This window comes from Lepidochelys kempii, chromosome 8, assembly GCF_965140265.1.
Source record: "Lepidochelys kempii isolate rLepKem1 chromosome 8, rLepKem1.hap2, whole genome shotgun sequence".
In the NCBI taxonomy this organism is placed as follows: Eukaryota; Metazoa; Chordata; order Testudines; family Cheloniidae; genus Lepidochelys; species Lepidochelys kempii.
In genome coordinates this window covers 51,790,229-51,817,407 of record NC_133263.1, presented here as the reverse complement: position 1 = coordinate 51,817,407, position 27,179 = coordinate 51,790,229, and the positions used below count along the sequence as shown (strand labels likewise).

The 27,179-nt window shown below is 43.3% G+C and overlaps 1 protein-coding gene across 5 annotated transcripts in view; it reads right to left on the bottom strand.

Moving 5' to 3' along the window:
* Positions 1-25,800, bottom strand: part of RALGPS2 (Ral GEF with PH domain and SH3 binding motif 2) — a 279,019-nt gene extending 253,219 nt beyond the window's left edge. For all 5 annotated transcript variants that reach the window (XM_073356496.1, XM_073356498.1, XM_073356497.1 and 2 more), the window contains exon 1: positions 25,603-25,800. The gene's annotated coding sequence lies outside the window, so the exon portion shown is untranslated. The remainder of the gene's footprint in view (positions 1-25,602) is intronic.
* Positions 25,801-27,179: the final 1,379 nt, after the last annotated feature.

The window sequence follows — 27,179 nt, the reverse complement described above, 5'->3', positions numbered from 1 at the left end:
TGGGAGGAAATCTGGGACTGGGAAAGTGTCATCCTGAAGTATAACCCAGACTGGTGAGAGCCATAATGTGATGGGCAGCTGCCATTACACATCTAGGAGTGACCTGCATGATGAAGGTTGTTTGTGAGAGGTCCAGGTTCAGAGACACAATAGTAAGGCACTACAAGGCACCCTAGGTTGCAAGGCAAGGGTGACACCACCCCCATTAGTCTGGATTGCACCCTGGTATGTCAGAGCTCCTCTTACTGCCGGTATCAGAAGCATGGTCTGCTGCACTGCCAGGGATAACATTACTGATAGGCTCAGCAGCTCTCTTGCTGCTGCCAATGACTCCAGCATGGTCAGTACCAAGATGGTCTCAGGTCATGTGGTACCACAAATGTAGAAGACACCCTGTGATGAAGCTGAGAAATCTCACACCAGCATGAAAAGGGTTAAAAAGAGAGCCTATGGGCCCAGCTAGCTCCATACCGCATCTTCATCTATAGGCCCAGCTAGCTCCACACAGCATCTGCAGCCAGTGCCTGGCCTGAAGGAGGAAGAAAAGGAGAGAATCTGGCTCAGTTTAGGGCTGACTAGCAAAGAGGCAGGAGATAGCTCTGTCTTTCTACATGAGGGGAGCATCACTACAAGCCGGACAGCCAGGGAAGTAAGGGACCAGAAGTCAGGTGTGCTAACCGCTAGGCCACCCAGCCCTTGAAACACCCTATCACTCACCCCTTCAGGGCCCAGACTCAACAGTGCCAGTTTCAGCGCTACCAGAGAAAAGGAATACTTGAATTTTTGCTGCACTCTACTTTTAATCCCAAGCTTATGGAGGATCAGTGGCAGCAACCAACCTGTCTAGAGGTCTTATGCCTCTTCTTAGGCACCGGGGAAGGCGAGCAGTGTCGGGTCTCAGGCAGCATAGGAGGCATACGCCTAACCAATGTCAAAGCACTCAGCCAAAGTGCCAAGTCAGGATAGCTAGGCTCTGACAGAGGTCTCAAGGCCACCCTGACAGAGGTTTACTAGTTCTAAAATCCTGATATGCATGGTGCCCAGAAACAATCAGTTCAATTCACTAACCACAGATAATACTTCATTTGTTTAATAATTGAGTTAGTTTTAAATGCAAAACATGTTTTGTTAAACTTTATGTATCCAGCATTAGGTAGTTTTATTTAACTAATAAAAAAAAATGCTGTTTTTGTGCACTTTTAATTGCATTTTTTAACTTCTATCCAAATAGAGCTTTACACAAATCGCAAGTAAAAAATTAATCTAGTAAATAAATGCATCATTCACAATTTCCTAATAAACATGTAAAAATTAAGAAGCTGAATAAATGTGAGTTAAGCTACATAACTGCCTAAACAAATGTGTATAGATACAGTATATCCTCCTTGTTTGCAAAAAGAAGCAAATTTATTGTAAAGGGATATTCAGTTGCAAACCAAAATGGTACCAGTCAACAAACAAATCTTTCATTAGGAAAACAGTTAAAAAGTACAAATGCAAAACAAGATATTAAAAAAAAAGTCAGTGATTTAAATCAAAGTTTTCTGCTCTCTGATTTAAATTCATGATTTAAATCAATTCACCCTGTGCTGCCACTCCTTCAGGAAGGGAAACCAGTCCCTGGAGAGACTGACAAAGATAGGAGGCAATGGGCATATTTGTTTGCATAGGCAAGATGATGAAAAGAAGGGGAGGACAACAAATAGGGTATGTTTATAAACTGGACTGGGACATGCTACAGCTCCACTTCAGAACTTCCCCACCATTAGTGGTCCTTCCCTATGTGTCTTAAATGCAATCGATTATAAAACAGACAAACCACAAATTTAACACTCACAAACCAGAACAAGAGATGAGGTAAAGAACAATGTTTATATTATATATAAAATTCTGCACAACCACCATCTGTCCTCTGGATGGGTTGTGATGAGTCTCTCTAGAGACAAGAAGTTAGTGCATCTTTAGGCATTTAAACTTGTGGTGGGGAGTGTGGCATGTGTGTCAGGTGAGGCACAGTTGACAAAGGATGTGCAAACTATGAATAACCCATACCCTAGTCTTTAATGCATATGGCAGAGGCTATGAATGGATCCTTGAAGAGGAGTGGCATATTTATATTTAGATAGGAAAGTCAACAATTACTTTTCATCAGTTTGTAAATAGAGATTTCTCTCTAAATTGGGAGTAATCTAACAGAATCAATCATCCTGTGCCAGATTATTCCCTCTAATGTTTGGAGGGAGGAAGGGAGAAGGAAGAGATTTTTGTGCCAAAAACTTCCAAATGGAATCCCTTGAAGTGGGTGCAGGCTTTGCAGTGTTTCTTTGTCATGTGTTTATGCCTTGTATAGTAGCTAGCTCACATGCAAGGACTTTCCTTCGCTTCCATACAGGGCATAAACACATGACCAGAGATCCACCCTATTTTCACCACTGAAGAATTCTGCATCCACAACAAGTCACACGATGAACCAAGGGAAAAGAAAAACACTGCAAACCAACACAAGATTATTTATCAGGGCATTGGATTAGAGTGAGCCATTAATCTACCAGATTTAGTCCAAGTTCTCTAATTTTTAAAGAGGTACTTATTTCAATGTGTAATTTCAATCATTACACTGAACTCTGACATCACACAGTGAAAAATGAAGGACTAGAACAGAACTGAAAATGAAAAAGGACAAAAAGCACAAGAGAAATAACAAAAAACAGGAGGGATTTTCCAAGTAGCTGGTGGTAAACAATTCTTCTAAGAGATGGCAATGTTCTTTTCCATTTGGCAAAAGAGTTTATTGCCATGTTTCCAACAGAGTTGGCAATTTTGTTTATTTCCTTATATTTGCATCACAATCATTCATGACAACACATCTGTGGTAATAATATAAGATGTGTTAGTTTGTGTTCCTTCAGCGGACTCTAAACACAGCTTTGCCTTAGTCATATAATGAAAATAGCTATTGGTGTTTTATTATTTAATGGTGAAAGAATGTTGGAGATAGATATTTAAGGGAATTCTTTCCCCAAACACATCACTCTTAAATGGGCAGTGTGCAAAAGTGATAAAGACAAGAGACTGGAGGTGAAGCGTGAAGTTTTATTCTTTTTCTGCCACCAATCTAAGTATTCAACTACAACGGCCTCCAGTTTCCTCTTTTTGTCTGTGTATTCTTTTTTCATTTCTGTCAATCTCACCCCATCCTGAATTTCTGCCCCTTTGCTCATCAAGGGTCCTCCAAAAACAAAACAAAACCCCACCCCATTTTTCCTACCTATTTAACTTTCTCCTCCTATCAAAGGCTCTTACCACAGTGTTAAGACTGTTTCCAGAGCTTACCAAGCCCTGGTCTACACTAGGACTTTAGGTCGAATTTAGCAACGTTAAATCGATTTAAACCTGCACCCGTCCACACAGTCGATTTATTTCGACTTAAAGGGCTCTTAAAATCGATTTCCTTACTCCACCCCTGACAAGTGGATTAGCGCTTAAATCGACGTTCCCAGCTCGAATTTGGGGTACTGTGGACACAATTCGATGGTATTGGCCTCCGGGAGCTATCCCAGAGTGCTCCATTCTGACCGCTCTGGACAGCACTCTCAACTCAGATGCACTGGCCAGGTAGACAGGAAAAGAACCGCGAACTTTTAAATCTCATTTCCTGTTTGGCCAGCGTGGCAAGCTGCAGGTGACCATGCAGAGCTCATCAGCACAGGTGACCATGATGGAGTCCCAGAATCGCAAAAGAGCTCCAGCATGGACCGAACGGGAGGTACGGGATCTGATCGCTGTTTGGGGAGAGGAATCCGTGCTATCAGAACTCCGTTCCAGTTTTCGAAATGCCAAAACCTTTGTCAAAATCTCCCAGGGCATGAAGGACAGAGGCCATAACAGGGACCCGAAGCAGTGCCGCGTGAAACTGAAGGAGCTGAGGCAAGCCTACCAGAAAACCAGAGAGGCGAACAGCCGCTCTGGGTCAGAGCCCCAAACATGCCGCTTCTATGATGAGCTGCATGCCATTTTAGGGGGTTCAGCCACCACTACCCCAGCCGTGTTGTTTGACTCCTTCAATGGAGATGGAGGCAATACGGAAGCAGGTTTTGGGGACGAAGAAGATGAGGAGGAGGAGGAGGGACCTCTGGTGAGTGTACCTTTTAAAATGCTATACATGGTTTAAAAGCAAGCATGTGAAAGGATTACTTTGCCCTGGCATTTGCGGTTCTCCTAGATGTAGTCCTAAAGCCTTTGCAAAAGGTTTCTGGGGAGGGCAGCCTTATTTCGTCCTTCATGGTAGGACACTTTTATCACTCCAGGCCAGTAACACATACTCGGGAATCACTGTAGAACAAAGCATTGCAGTGTATGTTTGCTGGCATTCAACCAAAATCCGTTCTTTATCTCTCTGTGTTATCCTCAGGACAGTGAGATATAATTCATGGTCACCTGGTTGAAATAGGGTGCTTTTCTTCAGGGACACTCAGTATAGCCCATTCCTGCTGGGCTGTTTGCCTGTGGCTGAACAGAACTGTTCCCCGCTGTTAGCCACAGGGAGGGGGGAAGGTTGAGGGGGTAGTCACGCGGTGGGAGGAGGCAAAATGCGACCTTGTAACGAAAGCACATGTGCTATGTATGTAATGTTAACAGCAAGGTTTACCCTGAAAGACTGTAGCGACTGTTTTATAAAATGTGTCTTTTTAAATACCGCTGTCCCTTTTTTTTTCTCCACCAGCTGCATGTGTTTCAATGATCACAGGATCTTCTCCTTCCCAGAGGCTAGTGAAGCTTAGAAAGAAAAAAAAATGCACTCGCGATGAAATGTTCTCCGAGCTCATGCTGTCCTCCTACACTGACAGAGCACAGACGAATGCGTGGAGGCAAATAATGTCAGAGTGCAGGAAAGCACAAAATGACCGGGAGGAGAGGTGGAGGGCTGAAGAGAGTAAGTGGCGGGCTGAAGAGAGTAAGTGGCGGGCTGAAGACAGGGCTGAAGCTCAAATGTGGCGGCAGCGTGATGAGAGGAGGCAGGATTCAATGCTAAGGCTGCTGCAGGACCAAACCAGAATGCTCCAGTGTATGGTTGAGCTGCAGCAAAGGCAGCTGGAGCACAGACTGCCACTGCTGCCCCTCTGTAACCAACCGCCCTCCTCCCCAAGTTCCATAGCCTCCACACCCAGACGCCCAAGAACACGGTGGGGGGGCCTCCGGCCAACCAGCCACTCCACAACAGAGGATTGCCCAAAAAAAAGAAGGCTGTCATTCAATAAATTTTAAGGTTGTAAACTTTTAAAGTGCTGTGCTTAAAGTGCTGTGTGGCATTTTCCTTCCCTCCTCCACCACCCCTCCTGGGATACCTTGGTAGTCATCTCCCTATTTGTGTGATGAATGAATAACAAATGCATGACTGTGAAGCAGCAATGACTTTATTGCCTCTGCGAGCGGTGATTAAAGGGAGGAGGGGAGGGTGGTTAGCTTACAGGGAAGTAGAGTGAACCAAGGGGCGGGGGGTTTCATCAAGGAGAAACAAACAGAACTTTCACACTGTAGCCTGGCCAGTCATGAAACTGGTTTTCAAAGCTTCTCTGATGCGTACCGCGCCCTCCTGAGCTCTTCTAACCGCCCTGGTGTCTGGCTGCACGTAACCAGCAGCTAGGCGATTTGCCTCAACCTCCCACCCCGCCATAAACGTCTCCCCCTTACTCTCACAGATATTGTGGAGCACACAGCAAGCAGTAATAACAGTGGGAATATTGGTTTCGCTGAGGTCTAAGCGAGTCAGTAAACTGCGCCAGCGCGCCTTTAAACGTCCAAATGCACATTCTACCACCATTCTGCACTTGCTCAGCCTGTAGTTGAACAGCTCCTGACCACTGTCCAGGCTGCCTGTGTACGGCTTCATGAGCCATGGCATTAAGGGGGAGGCTGGGTCCCCAAGGATACATATAGGCATTTCAACATCCCCAACAGTTATTTTCTGGTCTGGGAATAAAGTCCCTTCCTGCAGCTTTTGAAACAGACCAGAGTTCCTGAAGATGCGAGCATCATGCACCTTTCCCGGCCATCCCACGTTGATGTTGGTGAAACGTCCCTTGTGATCCACCAGAGCTTGCAGCACTATCGAAAAGTACCCCTTGCGGTTTATGTACTCGCCGGCTTGGTGCTCTGGTGCCAAGATAGGGATATGGGTTCCGTCTATAGCCCCACCACAGTTAGGGAATCCCATTGCAGCAAAGCCATCCACTATGACCTGCACATTTCCCAGGGTCACTACCCTTGATATCAGCAGATCTTTGATTGCGTGAGCTACTTGCATCACAGCAGCCCCCACAGTAGATTTGCCCACTCCAAATTGATTCCCAACTGACCGGTAGCTGTCTGGCGTTGCAAGCTTCCACAGGGCTATCGCCACTCGCTTCTCAACTGTGAGGGCTGCTCTCATCCTGGTATTCATGCGCTTCAGGGCAGGGGAAAGCAAGTCACAAAGTTCCATGAAAGTGCCCTTACGCATGCGAAAGTTTCGCAGCCACTGGGAATCGTCCCAGACCTGCAACACTATGCGGTCCCACCAGTCTGTGCTTGTTTCCCGAGCCCAGAATCGGCGTTCCACAGCATGAACCTGCCCCATTAGCACCATGATGCATGCATTGGCAGGGCCCATGCTTTCAGAGAAATCTGTGTCCATGTCCTGATCACTCACGGGACCGCGCTGACGTCGCCTCCTCGCCCGGTATCGCGTTGCCATGTTCTGGTGCTGCATATACTGCTGGATAATGCGTGTGGTGGTTGATGTGCTCCTAATTGCCAAAATGAGCTCAGCGGCCTCCATGCTTGCCTTGGTATGGCGTCCGCACAGAAAAAAGGCGCGGAACGATTGTCTGCCGTTGCTCTGACGGAGGGAGGGGCGACTGACGACACGGCTTACAGGGTTGGCTTCAGGGAGCTAAAATCAACAAAGGGTGTGCCTGTACATCAAGGAGTATTTCAGGCAGGACTGCACGGAGGGTTCCAATAAGAAATGGTGCACCAAAGTTATCGTTGTTATTGGAACAAGGAGGTTAGCCTGGCCTCTCATTGATACATGGCTAGATTAACCTCGCTGCGCCTTCTCTGTGACTGACTGCAGTGTGATCTAGACAGGGGAGGAGGAAAATGAGTACAAAACAAATCTGGTCTATTTCTTGTTCTGACCCACTCCATCTATCCTTTACATCTTTGGCTGGCAGCAGACAAAAAAGGCGCGAAATGATTGTCTGCCCTTGCTTTCACGGGGGGAGGGAGGGTGGGAACGGGTTCCTGACGATATGTACCCAGAACCACCCGCGACAATGTTTTAGCCCCATCAGGCATTGGGATATTAACCCAGAATTCCAATGGGCAGCGGAGACTGCGGGAACTGTGGGATAGCTACCCACAGTGCAACACTCCGGAAGTCGACGCTTGCCTCGGTACCGTGGAAGCGCTCCGCCGAGTTAATGCACTTAGAGCATTTTCTGTGGGGACACACACACTCGAATATATAAAACCGATTTCAAAAAAACCGACTTCTATAAATTCGACCTAATTTTGTAGTGTAGACATACCCCAAGATTGCTATTTCAGTCTGCCACAGAAAATCTCTACACACAAGAAGCGTAGCCCTTCACCGCATCAACTGGTTGTGTTCATTTTGGCCTAGAAAATGAACTCAAGCATACTGGCACCAGACCACCAGATCAACACATCACCACTGATTAGTTTGCCTCATTCCTTTCTACTCATCTTTTCCCTCAGCAACCTCTTCTCCTGCAATTGGTCTCTTCTGCTTCCTGCCCCTTTTTTCCTTCTGAGCACCTCAATCATTCTGCGGCTGATAAACATAGTGCTTCCATATAGGGGGAAAAAACAGTGTGCGCAGGAACAGCACAGTTACAATCCTCTGCTGTGAAGGAGCTCTCAGTGATTTAAATACCACAAAAGGGCATGTGGGAACAATTAAGATTCCTATTACACTACCTCAAATTTGACCTCAATATTTAGTATCCAGAGTCTACTGGTTTAGTTTAGTAGAAACTTTATATACCCCAAAAATATTAATCCAAGTTACTTGTGCCTTAAAGTATTCACAAGGAAAATTAAGGCTACCTGCCTCCTGGCAAACGGGACTGCTTTCCGGAGGAGTATTCTGGTGAAGGATGATATCCTCTGCCTTTGTTGAAGCCATTCAGGTACTAGCTTCAGGTATGGTGCTGGTATTCTTGATTACCTCAGCATCTCCCTGGAATCCTTGAGAGAACAGAGCACTTCCTCCATTCAGATACGAGCTCCATTCCCTTGAAAGTAAGTTATCTATTGTTGCCAGAAATATTTTAGTAAGTGACTAATTCACTCACAGAAAAGTTTGCCCTAACAGCAGATTTCAAGAAGATATTGTATAGCATCCACAGAAAGCAAGTTGAAAATTGCAAGTATCCACATCAGAAAGTTAATTTTAAGAGTTATGTTTATTTTCTCTAGGAACAGAAAAAAATACACATACATACAATATTCATGCCTATGTTGCCAACTCACAATTTTATCAAGTATTTCAGAATTTTTTTCTTAAAGCTTCAGCTCCTAGCTACTTGAGATTCTCAGTTTTCATTAAAAATAACTTTTTAGTCCTCTCAGTTGTGGAGAAAGTCTTGAAAACACAAACCCGAAAGGATCAAAAGCCAGAGAGCAAATAAAAAGAACCCAAAATTATATAACTTTTAAGCTAACCTAACAGTTTTGGGGAGTCATGATTTTTGACTGTGTGGATTTGGCAATACTGCCAATCAAAGCAGCCCAAATTCTGAATGTCATATACTCAAACTGCTCACCAACAAGCTGCAGACCAGAAATTTGCAGAAATCGTTTGACAAGTAATTTCGAACATATTCAAGAAAAAACTGTGATCCATTAGGTAATCTATAAACAGAAATAAGAGGCAAATTTTACATCTTCATAGCTCCTGAAACTACAAAGGATAAAAACAGATCTCTTTGGAACATTTGGCGTTGTCTCAAACAAGCAGAGCCACTTGGGGAAACCCGCATCATAAGAATGGTGAACAAGTCATATACATGTTTAAAAACCATTCTTTTTTCTTCATCTTATATTATCCACAAATGAGTCAACTCTTATCTGCTAGATGTACAGCTGAGGGAAAGACCTGGTCTAATATACTTCACTCTCTACAGACAGCAGCAGCAGGCGGCTGCTTTATCTCTAAGGATCTGCACAACCTTTCTTTTTACCACCAGGAGAAATACCTCAAGTGTTAGTCAAATTGTCTGAATATTGGTGTGGAGTATGAATACATGGGCTTCTACAGGTCTTCAGCCCTTAGATGACCTAAAAGAGATCCCAAGCCACGCACCAAATGCAGAAGTTCCTTGCAGTGGGAGTCATGGGAATAAAAGTTTTGGCTCTTCTCAGGAGCCCTGACCTAGTGACTATACTCCCATCTTCCTCCCCCTCCCAGCACAATTCCTGTCTCCATCTTACACAATCCCTTGTAAACTGGCCACTCAACAAAGCACAATATCGCTCAGGATTAGCCAGTTTCCTAAGGGTTATAGTAAACAGCTTCATGTTCAAACAGATGGGCTGGCAAAATGGGGGGCTGTTTTTGGTTGTGTTTTTTTATTTTGTTTTGTTTTTTAAAGAGGGTTGATTTGGCCATGTTTGGCCATCTTTAGACAGTAAAAGATTATTACTATCTCTACGAAGCGTGGCTCTCAAAAAATGGGTTATTTTCCACAAATAGATGTTTTTATTAGGTGATGGACAGTAGCTATCAACTGTTCCTGACTTTGTTCCTGTTGCACTTTCAGGATAAAGAGATTGCATTACAGTACTTATATGAGGTGAACTGAAAAATACTATTTCTTTTATCATTTTTACAGTGCAAATATTTGTAATCAAAAACAATAACAAAGTCAGCACTGTATACTTTGTATTCTGTGTTGTAACTGAAGCCAATATATTTGAAAATACAGAAAAACATCCAAAAATATTTAGTACATTGCAACTGGGATTCTATTGTTCAGTGTGATTGAAACTGCGATTAATCATGATTAATTTTTTTAATCATGTTTTTTTAAAGTTAATCGCATGACTTAACGGTGATTAATCGACAGCCCTAATTGGAATACAACTATTTTACTTACATTTCAGTATATAGAGCAGTATAAACACTTAGTCTGTATGAAATTTAGTACTGACTTCGCTAATGCTTTTTGTGTAGCTTGTTGTAAAACTAGGCAAATATCTAGACGAGTTGATGTACTCCCTGGAAGACCTCTGCGTATCCGCAGGGGTACATGTACCCCTGTTGAGAACCACTGGTCTAGAACTCCACTGTACTGTGCTATGTCAATCTCTGAAATTGTCACTACTGTAAAAAGATAAAATAGACTGCATGACTACTCCACTATATCCTCCAAGGGAAAATTGATGTGTAGGCAGTGGGGATGAAACCCATCTCCTATTGGCTACAAGTAGAGATATCTACAGCATCTCCGGGGAGTAAGGCAAGTCCGCCCTCTTCTTTCATTCCCGCAAAAAGGGAAAGGGAAAGAGACCAGTAATCTTACATGCCTTCTAATTCCATTCCTGTCCATTTCCTTTTTGACTAAAGACTATAGCTTTAGGGAGAGACTGGGAAAGCCAGAGTCTGTAAAACTGTAGAAATCGGACAGGAGAAAAAAAAAAAGAAAAATAAAATACCAGCTGGCTCAGAGAGCAAATGCAATATATAAAACTCTTAAATAAGAAGTCATTTTAGTTGTATATACAACCCTCAGCCTTTGAACATACTCAGCAATTTTTTTACGACTTCCCTGAGACATATTTGTAATTTTATGATTGTATACAATAGGTTAGAGAGAGACAAATCAGTTGCATCAAAAATATGAATCATCCCAAACTCTGTTCACTTTCAGTCTTACCCTGATTAGTTATACAATTCCAAGGCGGCCAAATATATCTCCTAGTATCACACATCCAAACAATTGTTACATGGCAGTGATACCTATTCAAGGTTGGCCAATTCACGGATTCCATCCCATGGTGGATTTCTCATTCTATAAGCAGTGTCACTTTTCCTTACAATTGCACTTGGCGGAAAGTTTTTAGCATAAATAGCATGATTTAATAATTTTCATACCTAGAATAAAAATCTCAAAACTGAGGTATAAAAAACGGTTACTAACTTTCTGTAACTGTTGTTCTTCGAGATGTGTTGCTCATCTCCATTCCGTGTTAGGTGTGTACCCACCATGTGTGCTGTTGCCAGAGAGATTCCCACCCAGTGGTATCTGTAGGGGCCAGCTCTAGTGCCCTCATGCTGGTAGAAGAGGCATTGCCAGCCCCGCACCATTCCAGTTTCTTTTTGCCATCAACTCTGACAGCATGGTAGGAGGACAGGCCATGGAATTGACATAAGCACCAAATCTCAAAGAACAACAGTTATAGAAGGTTAGTAACCATTTTTCTTCAAGCGCTTGCTCATGTCCATTCTATGTTAGGTAACTCACAAGCAGTGCCCTTGGAGGTGGGCTAGGAGATCACAGGCATGCAGATTGCAACACAGCTCTCCTGAACATTGTCTTGAGCGTGTTTGGTGATAGCATAGTGGAACACAAAGGTGTGGATCGACGACCATGTTGCTTCCTTGCAGATATCCTGGATCAGTAACTACAAAGAACGCTGCTGAGGATGCTTGCACTCTTGCAGAATGGGTTTTCACGATGACCGGAGGCAGGACCTTTGCCTGTCCATAGCAAGCCTAGATGTAATCCAGGACAAGATCCTCTGGGACAACACCGAAAGCCCTTTCATTCTATCCGCTGCAGTGACAAAAAGCTGTTTCAACTTTCAGATGGGTTTAGTCCTGTCAATATAGAAGGCCAGGGCCCTTCTAACATCTGAAGAATGCAAATGCCTTTCCTCATTCATGCTGTGAAGCTTCAGGAAGACAGGCAGAAAGAGCAGCTTGGCTCCAAGGCTGGTTTAAGTGCAGTTCCATTAACAGGGCCTTCAAACGAATATCCCTGTCTTTTTGGGTGTGAGGCCTGAAGCCCCAGCAGATTTTACACCTGTCCTTGATATGACCTTCCCCAAGGCACTTTAGGCAGCTCGAATGAGGGTCGCTCACTGGCATGGGCTTATCACAGGCAGATCACAATTCGAATCCCAGGAACCAGAGCATGCCCTGTCCCTGCGATGGAGTCCTCTGAGGGGACTGTTATCTAACTCTGCTAACTATACATGACTAACACTAACTATGTACAAAAAACAGTCAAATTCAACGACTAGAGAAGGCTTGCAAACACACGGGAGAGAAAGTCGTTCCAGCAACCGTCACAGGCAGTAAGAAAGAACTGGAAAGGCATTGGGCCAGCAGCATCCCTTACACCGGTGCATGGGGGTGGGACTCCAGGGATCACTAGAGCCAGCCCTGTGGATACCACTGGGGGGAAAAAAAATCTCTGGAAACAGTGCATAAGGCTTGTGCACACCTAACATGGAATGAACACGAGCAAGCACTCGAAGAAGAAGAATGTTTAGGATTGACTAATACTTCAACATTACCAAAACAGGTTAAACAATGGGCCACTCAACACACCATATGTTGTTACTCTTGATATTTTATATTCAGACTCTAATGCAATCTGGGACACTTTTGTTGAATTAATTTGAGTCTTAAATCCTAAACAGAAGATGTAACCTCAATATATATTTTGCTCCACACATCCATGGCTATTTCCAAAATTTTCTCCCTAGAGTCTTGTCTACTCTGGATTTCAAAGTTACATAAGTTAGCCACACTGTGTTTCATTCGACACATAGGAGCATTTTTTGTTGCGTTTACCTGAGATGCATCATCATCATATTTTTTCAATTCATATTTAAATACCACCACAGAAATGTAGAATAGCAATTGTGAATTATTTGGGTTTCTTCCTTTCCCTCTCCAGATCACTCGATTCACCTTTTTGATAACGCACAAGATAAGTTCTGTTGTACTTGTGATTGTACCATAAATATAAGTGAAAAAATCAGTTATACACATCCTATTTCTACAAACTGAAGTCTCATATGCATTAATTACTACATACAATTGCAGTTTCCCGTGGAAAGAGTACTTGCAAATTAGTTTTTATTTTGAAATATTAATTAGGTTCCTCAAAGAAAACTTCAAATATCATGACAGCTCCAAGAAAAAGGCAAATTTGACTCTCAAAAACATTAATAAAATACGAGTAAAACACAAGTTGTAACATATAATGCAATTTGAGCTGCATGCATAAGTTATTCACACAGAGTCAAGTTTCATAAATGCACCGTTGGCATTTTGTTTTAAAAAACAAGCAGAAGAAACTACAAGCAATTAGACATTCAAGAGAGAACAATCTGCAAGCACACTTTCTAAAGAAGATTGGTAACTTTGGTAACAGCACAGACTTTCCTCAAAGGCATAAGACTGTACTCTTGCTTTATACGTCTAAAATGCTTAATTATCCAGCCTTTTAATAACCCTGACAGAATATACCTTCTCTTTACAACTGAACTTACATCCATTTCATATCTGATATTCACTTCACAATTATAGTCAGAAGACTGAGCAGAAACAAGGAGAGTACCGACTTGCCATTTAGATTTGTTTTAGATTAGTTTTGCTCTCCTTCACGAGCTCCCTCACATTGTAAAATGCCAACCAGGGTAGTATCTAGGCACAAGAAGAGCAATTCAAGGGCATAAGAAAATCCCAAACAGGAATACTGCACAGGTTGCTCTTATTTCAGGCAGGTCTACACTACAGGACTAAGTCAACCTAAGTTACGCAACTCCAGCTATGTGAAAAATGTAGCTAGAGTTGACGTACCTTAGGTTGACTTATTGTGGTGTTTACATCGTGCTGGGTCAACGAGAGAAACTTTCCCATCAACTTACCTTATGCTTCTAGTTCCAGTGGAGTACCGGAGTCAACGGGAGAGCGATCGGCGGTCAATTTAGCTAATTTACCATGTGTCAATCCCCTGGTAAGTGGAGACAAGCCCTTAGAAGGTGAGCATTTCTTTTTCCTTTTGTATTTGTAAAAACTATGTGGACAAAAGTGACTGACTGAGATTCATGGGGACAACCAAGGCCTTATCTACATTAGAAACAGTTTGTTACTTATACCAGCAAACCACACCCCCATCTCCGGCATGGGGGTGGGGGGAAGATGGCTCATACCAACTCTTTTCCCAGTATAGCTTACACCAGTTCCTCAAATGAAATAAATTATACTGGCAAACAGATTTTTTTTCTATGAGTTTATGCTGGTATAAAACACTCCTAACCAATATTATTACACCAGCTAAAAGACCTACTACACATATAGCCGAAACCCGCTTTTGACTTTGTCCGAAGTGCTGACAATTACAATAAAATTCATCCATTTCACATATATTCCTTAGTGTGAATGTACAGTAACTCCTCACTTAACGTTGTAGTTATGTTCCTGAAAAATGCTACTTTAAGCGAAACAATGTTAAGCGAATCCAATTTCCCCATAAGAATTAATGTAAAGGAGAGGGAGGGGTTAGGTTCCAGGGAAATTTTTTTCACCAGACAAAAAAGATTTTATATATATCCCACCGTCTGACTTCACCACCTCAACCAAGCTTCACAATCATCATTGCTGTGTACAGTATTAAACTGTTTAAAACTTATACTGTCTCTTTTTGTGTGTGTGTGTGTGTGTGTGCGCGCGTATACACACAGAGTATAAGTTTTAAACAAATAATTTAACACTGTACACAGCAATGATGATTGCGAAGCTTGGTTGAAGTGGTGAAGTCAGATGGTGGGATATTTCCCAGGGAATGCCTTATGCTAAAATGATGAACTAGAACAGCTGAGCCCTCAAGGGTTAACACACAGTTGTTAACGTAGCCTCACACTCTACAAGGCACCATAAATGGAGGGAGGGAAGGGAGCATGGCAGAGAAACAGACACACACACACCCTATGTGTGAAAAAGATGCGCATGGCCCCTTTAAGTACACTGCCTTTTTAAGTAGATCAGCAAGTTCAGACAGCCCCTGCTGCCAGCACACTCCCACTGTCCTGAGCCCTATCCTGTGTCTCCCCTGTGTCCCCCACCCCCAGCCCTGCTCTATGGAAATGGGGTAAGTAGGGGCAGGAGCAGGGAGGAGGGGACATTTAGCCCCCCTCTTCTCACCCCCGCATAGCAAGCATAAGGCTCCCGGGAGCAGCTCCAAGGCAGAGGGCAGGAGCAGCACATGGAAGTAGGGGGAAAGACAGCTGAACTGCCCAGCAATTGATAGCTTGCTGGGCAGCTGCGGCACAGGGAACTTAGAGGAGCGGGGAGCTGATAGGGGGGCTGCTGGTCCACCCTGATTCCAAGCCCCCACCAGCTAGCTCCAACGGGCTGCTCTTTCTGCAAGCAGTGGACAAAGCAGGCAGCTGCCAAACAACGTTGTAAGGGAGCGCTGTGCAACTTTAAACAAGCATGTTCTCTAACTGATCAGCAACGTAACAATGAAACAACGTTAACTGGGACGACTTTAAGTGAGGAGTTACTGTAGCTGAATAAAGATGTCTTACAGCTTATTCCCCTTCCCACATGGGAATATCTATACAAATATAAATCACCTTTATATTGGTATAACTGCATTCACAAGAGCATTATGTTGCTTTAACTATTCTGGTATACATTTTATTTATTTAGATTTAAAATACTAAAGACATCTACCCCTGGCTCTAGGAGCCTTAATTATAAAATAAATGCATTTAAATTAAATATCATCATCACTGAAATCAATTCTCCAGGAACTCAGCTGGCCAGCCAGTCATCATCTAGGAAGCATACCCTCAGCCTTTTCCAAAGACCCTATCAAACAAGCATCTTTAGTAGCAAGCCCAGAAAGTCCCCAAATTCAGGCCAAGAAGGGGGAGCAAGTTTCAGAGACAGAGCCCTCATAGGAGAATGCTCTAACAGCCAGCCCCTTTCTCTCATAAGAAGGAGGATCCAATTTGAGAACCCATGCTAACCAAAGCTGTAGCAATACGGCATAGGGAGCCAGGCAGTCTCAGATGACAACACATTAAACTCCATCTGGAGCTAAATGGGCAACCAGTGCAGATCCCAGAGCACTGGTGTCATGTGCTCCCAGTGAAATGACCCACTCAATAAGTGAGCCATTGTGTTCTACACAAACTTCAGTTTCCAAATGGTTTTAAGATGTAGTCCCCATGCAGACCGCATTGCAGTAGTCTAATATTAGAGGTGACAAAAGCATAGATAATAGTAGGAAGCATCACATCTCAAAGGAAAGATCACAACTTCCTGGCCAGATGCAGTGAAAAGCTGACTGGGTCAGCTGTAATATGACTGTCAAACAACGACAACTGGGGGTCTAAAAATCACCCCTCAGTCGCAAACACTATTAACTAATGGCAGATGTGCTCCTTATCACAGAGGCTGATAATATACCTTCAGCATCTCTGCCAGTTGCTTACTCCAACCCATCCCCATCTCAGTCTTATCTGAGTGGGGCCTCTGCCAGCTTACTCTCACCCATGCTCCAATCTCAATTAGACACTGACTGAGGAGCTGAATTGCATCATCCCAGACAGATGAGAGAGAAGCCTACCGTTGGGTGTCATCAACACACTGAAAAAGCTTAACCCCATATCTCATTTTAATCCTCCTAATGGCACCATACACACATTGAACAAGAGGGGTGAAAAATGGTACCTTGCAGCACCCCACACATGACAGCTCTTCAAGAAGAGGGGCAATTGCCCACAACTACCCATTGAGATCTGTCCAAGAGGAAAGAAAACAAACTCACTGAAGAGCAGTCCCATCCACCCCATACAGGTTCACAGGTGAGTCAGCATCACCTTAACATATCAAAGGTAGTTGATAGTCTTTCATCTATTGTCAGGAGATGGACCAATGCAATGTCTGTGCAACAGGCAGGACTATATCAGACTGAGAAGAGTCAAAGAGATAAATGACATCTAGGTACCATGGGAGTTGTTCCACCACAACCTTACCTATGTGACAAAGTAACAGGCAATCTGCCCCCTTCTAATCATAATATATTTCTATACCAATCCAAAGTAGTCTTCCTCTCTTCATAATTTACCAAATTTATTTTACTGTGTCTAATGAGCTATAAAAACATAATGGGCATTTTATTTAGTAATTAAAGTACACTTTCAAAAACAGATTTACATAGAAAGTTTGGCATTCTCTGCTCTACATCTTATTTATTACAACCTTACAAAAATACCCAAGTTGTTGTCAGTTATTAATCATGTGTGCTAGAGAAGCGTGATGAATTTCATCTGAATACATTACTGATACTCCTACTTAAGTTTACCCTTATATTTTTAACTTTTGTATCAAAATTCAAATTACAAGAGGCAGTAAATGGGCAAGAAGTTCAACTGAAACTTTACCCTAATTTAAGAATAAAAATTTTAAATATTTTTAATCATATTCATTTTTCACAGTGACATTTCTCATTTGAAGCACCTTATTAAACTTAACTTTAGAACATCTGGTAAATGGCAAGCAAGCATGTCACTGGCAACTACTAAGTGGGGAATAACCATTCCTTATATGAGTATAGTTATACCAAGAGCTTTTACCAAATAATCTCTTTACTGCATAATGGATCTAAATCATAACAGTCCCTGTGACATATTCTCCTTATAACTTAATTTATTAATTTCACTGGACAGGCATCATAAGAAAAGTAATGTGTTTAAACAAAATTAATGTCCTCTTTGTGATAAGAATACTTATTACACAAATAAGAGTGAGATCCCACATCCACACACACTCCCAGCTGACGTAATCATACTGAGCTTTCAAGCACTGCTTGGGACACTGATCTTAGAATATCCTGCCTTAACCCACCATGTTTCTCAATTCCATAACTTTTCTTCGGGATCTGATAAGCACTGCATGGATTAAATCAACTGGAAGGAAATGTAGACCATACGCTCAGTTGCATCTGAGGAGAGGAACGGGAGTGTAGAAGTAGGGAAATATGAGGACCACCATTCAGTGCATGTATTGTTTTGTATTGAAGCCTAATGTCTGCAGGAGTAAATGCTCTACTTCTTCAATCCACTAACATACAAAGGCTTCCTAACACAAAGGGCTCACACAAAGTATTTCACATCATCTTTTTTTTCATTCCACTAGCTACAACAAAGATTCATGTATTTTTCTGAAAATCCTAATAAAATACTGTATATTTGTTTTCTTTGCTTGAAAACTGACCTATTCATGGGATTATTATAGAAACTATTAAGTGATTCCCAAATTTAATTTGACTTCCCCCCCACCCCACCCACAATATATAAGGGCATCAGATACTTAAAAATTTCAGAACATCCACTTTAAATCTCTTCCTTTGTAAAGGTATGTTTAATTTCCTTCAGGTTTTTCAAAAAGGTTCTTCTTCTTTACCCTGACAGTTAATCTTAAAATTCTGAAAACAAAGATGTTTTGAGGATCTTTTTTCTTATAAGTTAAATGAAAAGCAAAAAGATTAGCCTTCTGATGACAGCCCTGTTGCAAATAGAACTATGGATAAAATATTGGTCTCTCCCTAACAACATCTCCACCAGAACCAACACATTACATTTGTCTGATTCTGCATTTGGGACACAAACCTTGCATGTATGAAGAGGAGACTTCTACGTCAGCAATTATTGCTGCTGTTAGAGGAGTCTAAAATTTTTATTTATACAACTTAGTTTGTACACTTTCCAAATAGTTTCAGGAGGCATTTTTAAGTATCGTCTCAAAAATTACTTGCTCATTTTCTTTTACAACACTTTTCAGAGTAGCAGCCGTGTTAGTCTGTATTCGCAAAAAGAAAAGGAGTACTTGTGGCACCTTAGAGACTAACCAATTTATTTGAGCATAAGCTTTCGTGAGCTACAGCTCACTTCACAATGAAGTAAGCTGTAGTTCACGAAAGCTTATGCTCAAATAAATTGGTTAGTCTCTAAGGTGCCACAAGTACTCCTTTTCTTTTTACAACACTGTCAAATACAGGACTGTAAAAGACTCTCAAAACAGAAACATGTCATGATGTGTTTGTAAAGAAATATAGTGCATACATGCCTTAGTTCACACAAAAGCCAAATAATTAGATTACACCACCCAACCCTAAAGCAAAGTTTTCAATTCAAATGAAAGCAGGAATTCAATTGGCTCAGTAGGTACAAAAATCCATCAAGGACCAAATCCTGGTCATACTGAAGTCAGTGGCAAAATTCTCGAACTTCAGCGGGACACAGATTTGGTCTCAACCAATTCTTAAAAAAAACAAAAAAAACAAACACAATTTGCAGGGTTGGTAATTTCACGAGAAAAACTAGTTTAGGACAGGGCACTGGTAAATACCTGTTTCAGCCAGGAAAAATAAAATTATTATTAGACAATAGTAATGAAAATTACTGAAAAATACTTAATTTGATAATAGTTTTGCAGTAATATAGTCTGTTTAATCTTAATTAAAGGAAATAAAACCAGAAATTGCCTCATCCTAAAGCTCTATGCCATTGCCTCAGCTATCTCAAATAGAAACTGAAACTTCTGAAATCTGGGAATTCCCCTTCTTTGTTTTGGGGAAATAATGGTTTTAGATAGAGATGCATCAGGTATCAATTCCAAATACTGATGAAAGATCTGAAGTATGTCAAGAGAAATGTTTAACTATAAAAAAAAAATCTTAGAGATCTTAAAGTTCTAAAACTTAATTTTAATAAAGACAAAAATAAAATTTAAAAGAACAACAGGTTACTTACTGGTAACTGATATTCTTTGAGAGTTGCCTCTGTGTATTCCCACTTGGGGGTTGGCACCCATTGGCATCAAGCTCTTGGAATCCCTAGCAAAGCAAAGGAGTACTTGTGGCACCTTAGAGACTAACAAATTTATTAGAGCATAAGCATTCGTGAGCTACAGCTCACTTCATCGGATGCATGCAGTGGAAAATATAGTGGGGAGATTTTATATACACAGAGAACATGAAACAATGGATGTTACCATACACCCTGTAAAAAGAGTGATCAGGAAAGGTGAGCTATTACCAACAGGAGAGCGGAGGCGGGGGAAAGAAGGAGACACAACCTTTTGTAGTGATAACCAAGGTGGGCCATTTCCAGCAGTTGACAAGAACAGCAGGAGGGAAAATAAACAAGGGGAAATAGTTTTACTTTGTGTAATGACCCATCCACTCCCAGTCTTTATTCAAGCCTAAGTTAATTGGATCCAGTTTGCAAATTAACTCCAATTCAGCAGTCTCTCCTTGGAGTCTGTTTTTGAAGTTTTTTTTTGTTGAAGAATTGCCATTTTTAGGTCTGTAATCGAGTGACCAAAGAGATTAAAGTGTTCTCCGACTACTTTTTGAATGTTATCAATCTTGACGTCTGATTTGTGTCCATTTATTCTTTTATGTAGAGACTGTCCAGTTTGGCCAATGTACATGGCAGAGGAGCATTGCTGGCACATGAGGGCATAGATCACATTGGCAGATGTGCAGGTGAACGAGCCTCTCATACTGTGGCTGATGTGATTAGGCCCTATGATGGTGTCCCCTGATGACTAGATATGTGGACACAGTTGACAACGGTCTTTGTTGCAAGGATAGGTTCCTGGGTTAGTGTTTTTGTTGTGTGGTGTGTGGCTGCTGGGGAGTATTTGCTTCAGGTTCAGGAGCTGTCTGTAAGCAAGGACTTGCCTGTCTCCCAAGATCTGTGGGAGTGATGGGTCATCCTTCAGGATAGGGTGCAGATTCTTGATGATGCAATGGAGAGGTTTTAGTTGGGGGCTGAAGGTGATGACTAGTGGCGTTCTGTTATTTTCTTTGTTGGGCCTGTCCTGTAGTAAGTAACTTCTGGGTACTCTTCTGGCTCTTGTCAATCTGTTTCTTCACTTCAGCAGGTGAGTACTGTAGTTGTAAGAATGCTTGATAGAGATCTTGTAGGTGTTTTGTCTGTCTGAGGGGTTGGAGCAAATGCGGTTGTATCGTAGAGCTTGGCTGTAGACAATGCGGTCACCACCACCCCCACCGGCTCTCCTGCTGGTAATAGCTCACTTTTCCTGATCACTCTTGTTACAGTCTGTATGGTAACACCCATTATTTCATGTTCTCTATGTAAGTAAAATCTCCCTACTATATTTTCCACTGTGTGCATCCAATGAAGTGAGCTGTAGCTCACGAACGCTTATGCTCTAATAAATTTGTTAGTCTCTAAGGTGCCACAAGTACTCCTTTTCTTTTTACGGATACAGACTAACAAGGCTGTTACTCTGAAACCTAGCAAAGTAGTGTTCTTTGGGACTTCATGATCACCCTCTATTGACATCAGCATTCAACATCTGAGCGTATATAAGAGTATGGCCACCAAACACCTGAGTTCCTTCTTATGGAGCCAAATTATGTTAAGAACCCCAAGATAGAGGGAAAGTCTGAATGCACAGAGACAACTCTCATACAACAGTTACCAAAAAATAGCTTCTCCTTTTATGAGGGCCTCGGTGTACAGTATTCTGACTTGTGGAAGAATGGCAAGCACCACCACCTACAACAGACAACGGATTGAGGAGTTCTTTAGGTAAACAAATACCGAACTACTGCTTGCTGAAATCTAGAATCAGAGTGGGAAGCAAGATCTAACAGAGTATTTAGGGAGGATGTGAACTGAATTCCTTGTGGCTGCTCAACATCTCTCTCCTATAGGTATTTGTCTCAGACATGCTACCCAGGTAACAGCAGCTCTGCAGTATTTGAGGGCTTGTCTACATTTGTAACACTACAGTGGCACTGCAGCACCACTGTACTGCTTCAGTGTAGACACTACCTATGCCGATGGGAGGGGTTCTCCTATTAGCATAGGTAATCCATCTCCACAAGAGGCAGTAGCTAGGTCAACAGATGAATTCTAAATCTTCTCATTCTGATTCTTCCATTGACCTAGTACTGTCTACACCAGGGATTGTCAGCTTAACTACAAAGCTGAGGAATGTGGATTTTTCACACCCCTGAGAAACATAGCTGGGTCAACCTAACTTTTTAGTGTGGACCTATCCTCAGTGTGCAATGAGACTTCATCCCCGTTGGGAAGGAAACTTGAACCTTAGAACTGCAAAAACCTCTGAGTGGAAATACCCTATCTTTTACAGTTCTCCCCAATGACACAAATGTTAAGATTTATACAAGGTCTTAGTCTTTTCTAAGTAAAAGCAAAGTTCTCTTCACATGAGAGAGAGTTTCCTAACCTCCTTCTCAGAGAAAGAAAAGAAAGTGAGGTAAGTAGAGGGCTAAAAAATGCGAAAGTGTATATTTCTATGATTTTCAGATAAATGCAACATTTTTCCATAGATATTGCAAATCTTCAAAACCAAGGGCAGTACTTCTGAAAAGACAAAGAAATACCAACTCAGGAGCTACAATTTATCCACTAGACCCTGATGCTACAATCTGATCTAAACAAGCAGCTTCTTGCACCAGCGTGGAGCCCCATTAAATTAAACAGATACTCCTGGGGGAATTCTGCACCACTGCATGCATACAGAATTCATGTCCCCTGCAGAATTTTTTTTGCTTTCCAGAGGAAAGATGACTTCTGACGGGGAAGAAAAGGAAGCTGCAAGAGTGGTCACGTGCTCCTCCCCAGCAGCGCGGGCACGTCAGTTCTGGCACCCGGAGCAGCCAGCAGAGACATCAATTATCCCCCCATCCCAGGGGGGGGAGGGGCAGGACTGGGTGGACATGGGAAGACATCAGTCACCACTGGGAGGGGGAGGGGGCAGGCAGAGCATGCATGCCAGTGACAGAGGCTCTGTCTCTCTCGCCCGCTATTGCAGCATGCCTGACGTGGTGGGGCAAGGCTTCAGGGTGTTTCTGAGGAGGCAGTCATGGGGCACAGCAGAATGTAGCAATCTGCTTGCTTAGTGAATTGCCCCAGGAGTATAAAATGGGTGCACAAGTTTTAAGGTTCCTTTAATTGCTGGAGTGGTGTAAAGGAGCCTTTTGTAAATAACTATATAGCCTTATAAATGCTTATGGTGCTTTAGTGATTAGAACTGGTCTAAATTTGATAGGAAGTTTTTTCAGCCCCCAATGTGACCCGTGAACTGTTTACTACTGGCCTTTCTGGACATGGTCAGTAGCCAATAGAAATTGAGAGTTTGATGCCCCAGCCCTCACTTGCTCTTTCAGTTGCCTATGGTGTAATACTGATGTTATGGCTACATATACTTGTTGACTAACAACTAGAAATAAAGGGTAAAACCTAGCTACATTACTATTCAACAAAAGGGGCGTGGAGATTTCCTCCAATGCTCCTCACTCCCATTCTCCATCCATTGTATTGTAATTTAAATAACTTATCAAAATAATTGAAACTAGCATGATTATATTACATTATTTTTACAAATAAATTATGCAGAATTTAAAATATTGTGTGCAGAACTTTAATTTTTTGGCACAGAATTCCCCCAGGAGTAAATGAAACTCTACATAGGACTTATGGTCTGCATATAGACCCTATGACATAATCAGGGTCCAAGTCAGTACAGTTTGTGTTGAAGTGGTGGTGTACATGAAAGTCCTACTATTTTTAAGGGTTCTAAAGCTTGTAGCAAAAATTTAACATAGTTCAAAACAACATGAGGGGAGAAGAATTTTTTTAATTTTACCATTTGTTTCCTTATGATGAGTTTACAACACTGTGTAGAGTAAAAAATAGAGGCACAGTTACAACTGGTATGATGGTAATACCTTACATTAATGGACTGAAAAATGTGCCAATTTTATTTAAAAAATTAAAACATAGAACTGATACAGATAAGATAGTTACAGCTAGAAAGAATTTAAAACTTTTCATAAAAAAGTTAACTCCATTAAAATAGTTCCCTATGGCAACTGCCAATCTTGAAATGAACCGAGTAAACAGTAAAACTGGAAGAGTTTATGAATTCTCTATTACCCGGATATTGGTTTTTCACACTTTATTTCCTCTTCAATTGGAATCCAGTGTCTTATCTGCCTCTCTTCCATCTATATTATCAGAGTTTTCCCTTCCCCCTACCATCCCAAACAAAGTAACAGCTGTGCTAAATTGCCTCCTCTGAGAATGCAGCTCTCTGAATATACTGGACTGCCTGTGTGAAACAGTAACTGAAGTAGTCTCCAACTGCACATTTAAGAGTAAATGGTTGTCTGTCACTAGTCTGCCTGAGACAGTTGCATCTAATTCTTTGCTTAGCCTACACATCCCTCCCAGAACCACCATGCCCAAAAAGGACTAGTGTCTATGACCCAACACCTATTTCTGTTCTACTACAGTGGTTTCCAGCAGCACCAGGAGTGCTGAATTTCAGGATTCTGGCACCCAAACTTTCCCTCTTCCTTATAAAAGTCTCCATGATAGTGCAGCACTGCAAACCCACCTCAACCCATCCTAATTCGAAGTGTGCATGCTATAATCCATCTTGGGACCCAAGCTGCTCCATAACCTCATCTCATGATCGCACAGACCCATTCAAACCCTGGGTGCTTTAACTCACCAACTGGGCTCAGTTACCCTGTACCCACACCTCACAACTGATGCATTCAAACCACAAAATCTCTAATTCTCTTAAAACACAGATTGACCATTCCATACTGCTGTCAATGAGCAAACGCTTCATTCAAACCATGGACGCTCTTACTCACACTTGGTTTGAGCTATTCTGTATCCCCATCTAGCGATCACACACACGGAACGATTCGGAACACCCTGGCACATTAACCTGGCCAAAGCTCAGGCCCTTTCAAACTGCGCGTCCTCTAGTCTGGCATGGGGGGCAGGCCAAGGCAGCCCACCTTCCGAACACGTGCGTTTTAATCCATGTTCCCTATTCCCATCTAGCAGGGAGCCAGCCTCACCCTCTCCAACCCATCCTAGGGCTTGGACCGCTTCACATACCCCTCTTGCCATCGCGCAGCCCCATTCAAACGGCGGGTGAGCTGGCTGAGTCGGGGACGCTCCATACGCCCACCTCACAAGCGCTCAGCCCCATCCCACCCCAGGAGACGGTCAGTCCCCCCGACCTATTCACACACGGGCGGGGAATTGGGGGCTCCAGCCCCACTCACACAGCGCACGCCGTAACTACCCCCGTTTAGTTACGCCGTAACTACCCCCGTTTCACCCTCCGCGCGCCCCATGCCAGCACGGCCCAGGGCCGGAGTCCAACCCCCCCCCGCCCAGGCGTGTCTCTGGGGTGAGGGGAAACCACACGCGTGGGGGTGGGTGGAGGGCGGTGTCAGTGGGCCCGGGTTGAGGGATCCGGACCCTCCCCGGATCTGGGAGGGGACCGTGCGCCTCCAATCCCTGCCCGGCAACCCTGCGGCCCGGAATCCAAGCGGAGGCTTATTCTCCTTCTAGGGCTGCAGAGAGCGCAGGAGCTAGACAATACCCAGCCGCAACTCCCCGGAGAGGCGGCAGCGGCCCGGCGGCCTCCCTCACCTCGGAGCAGTGTGTGCGGCGGGGGTGACTCCCCTGGCTTACCTGCGGAGGACACGGAGCGGGGAAGAAACCACTCGGTCCGCCAGGCGGGCTCCCGCGCTCGGGGCCGCCGCTGCAGCTCACCCGCTCTGGATTACTGTCATTCAGTAGCGGCTACCTGACCCGAGGTCGGGGGGAGGGAACAACAGGCACCACCACAAACAGAGGAGGAAGGCAGAAAACGCATGCGCATAAGTTCCTCTCTCCAGACGAGGTGGGGAATGAGCCCATCCGCGCAGGCGCTGGGTGATGAACGGCGGCGCGCGTCCGCCCGCCTACGATTGGAGCGTCTGTGGCGCAAGTGACTGCGCGCGCGCCCGGCCCGACAGACACAACGATCGTAACGGCCCAACAGCCGCTGGCCGTGGGAGCAGCTCGCGCTCAGCTACTGGGGTAGAGGGTTAGAGGCGCGCGCACGCTCCTGCTGCGGCCGGTCGCCGCAGAGAACAAGGAAGGAGCCTCGCTGGTGATTGTTTCCCCATCGCTCGCGTTCAGTGGGGCTGACTCCAGTCCACCCTACATTAAAATGGCCCTGGAACATCTCGAAGGGCCGTCCCTGGATGCTACCCCAGACTGCTTTTAGGGCCCTTTTTCACCCGCGTCCCTTGGGGAGCCTGTCTACTCTGTTGCAAACCACTTGAGTGCCTCTAATAATTAAGGTTTCAGAGTAACAGCTGTGTTAGTCTGTATTTGCAAAAAGAAAAGCAGTACTTGTGGTAAATTAGAGACTAACCAATTTATTTGAGCATAAGCTTTTGTGAGCTACAGCTCACTTCATCGGATGCATACAGTGGAAAGTGTAGAAGATCTTTTATACACCCAAAACATGAAAAAATACCTCCCCCCCATCCCACTCTCCTGCTGGCAATAGCTTATCTAAAGTGATCACTCTCCTTACAATGTGTATAATAATCAAGTTGGGCCATTTCCAGCACAAATCCAGGTTTTCTCATGCCTCTCCCCCCCCCCCCCCCAAAAACACACACAAACCCACTCTCCTGCTGGTAATTGCTTATCTAAAGTGACCACTCTCCTTACAATGTGTATGATAATCAAGGTGGGCCATTTCCAGCACAAATCCGGGGTTTAACAAGAACGTGGGGGGGGGTTGTTAGGAAAAAACAAGGGGAAATAGGTTACCTTGCATAATGACTTAGTCACTCCCAGTCTCTATTCAAGCCTAAGTTGATTGTATCCAATTTGCAAATGAATTCCAATTCAACAGTTTCTCGCTGGAATCTGGATTTGAAGTTTTTTTGTTGAAGAATTGCAACTTTCATGTCTGTAATCGCGTGACCAGAGAGATTGAAGTGTTCTCCGACTGGTTTATGAATGTTATAATTCTTGACATCTGATTTGTGTCCATTTATTCTTTTACGTAGTAACTGTCCAGTTTGACCAATGTACATGGCAGAGGGGCATTGCTGGCACATGATGGCATAGATCACATTGGTGGATGTGCAGGTGAACGAGCCTCTGATAGTGTGGCTGATGTTATTAGGCCCTGTGATGGTGTCCCCTGAATAGATATGTGGGCACAGTTGGCAACAGTCTTTGTTGCAAGGATAGGTTCCTGGGTT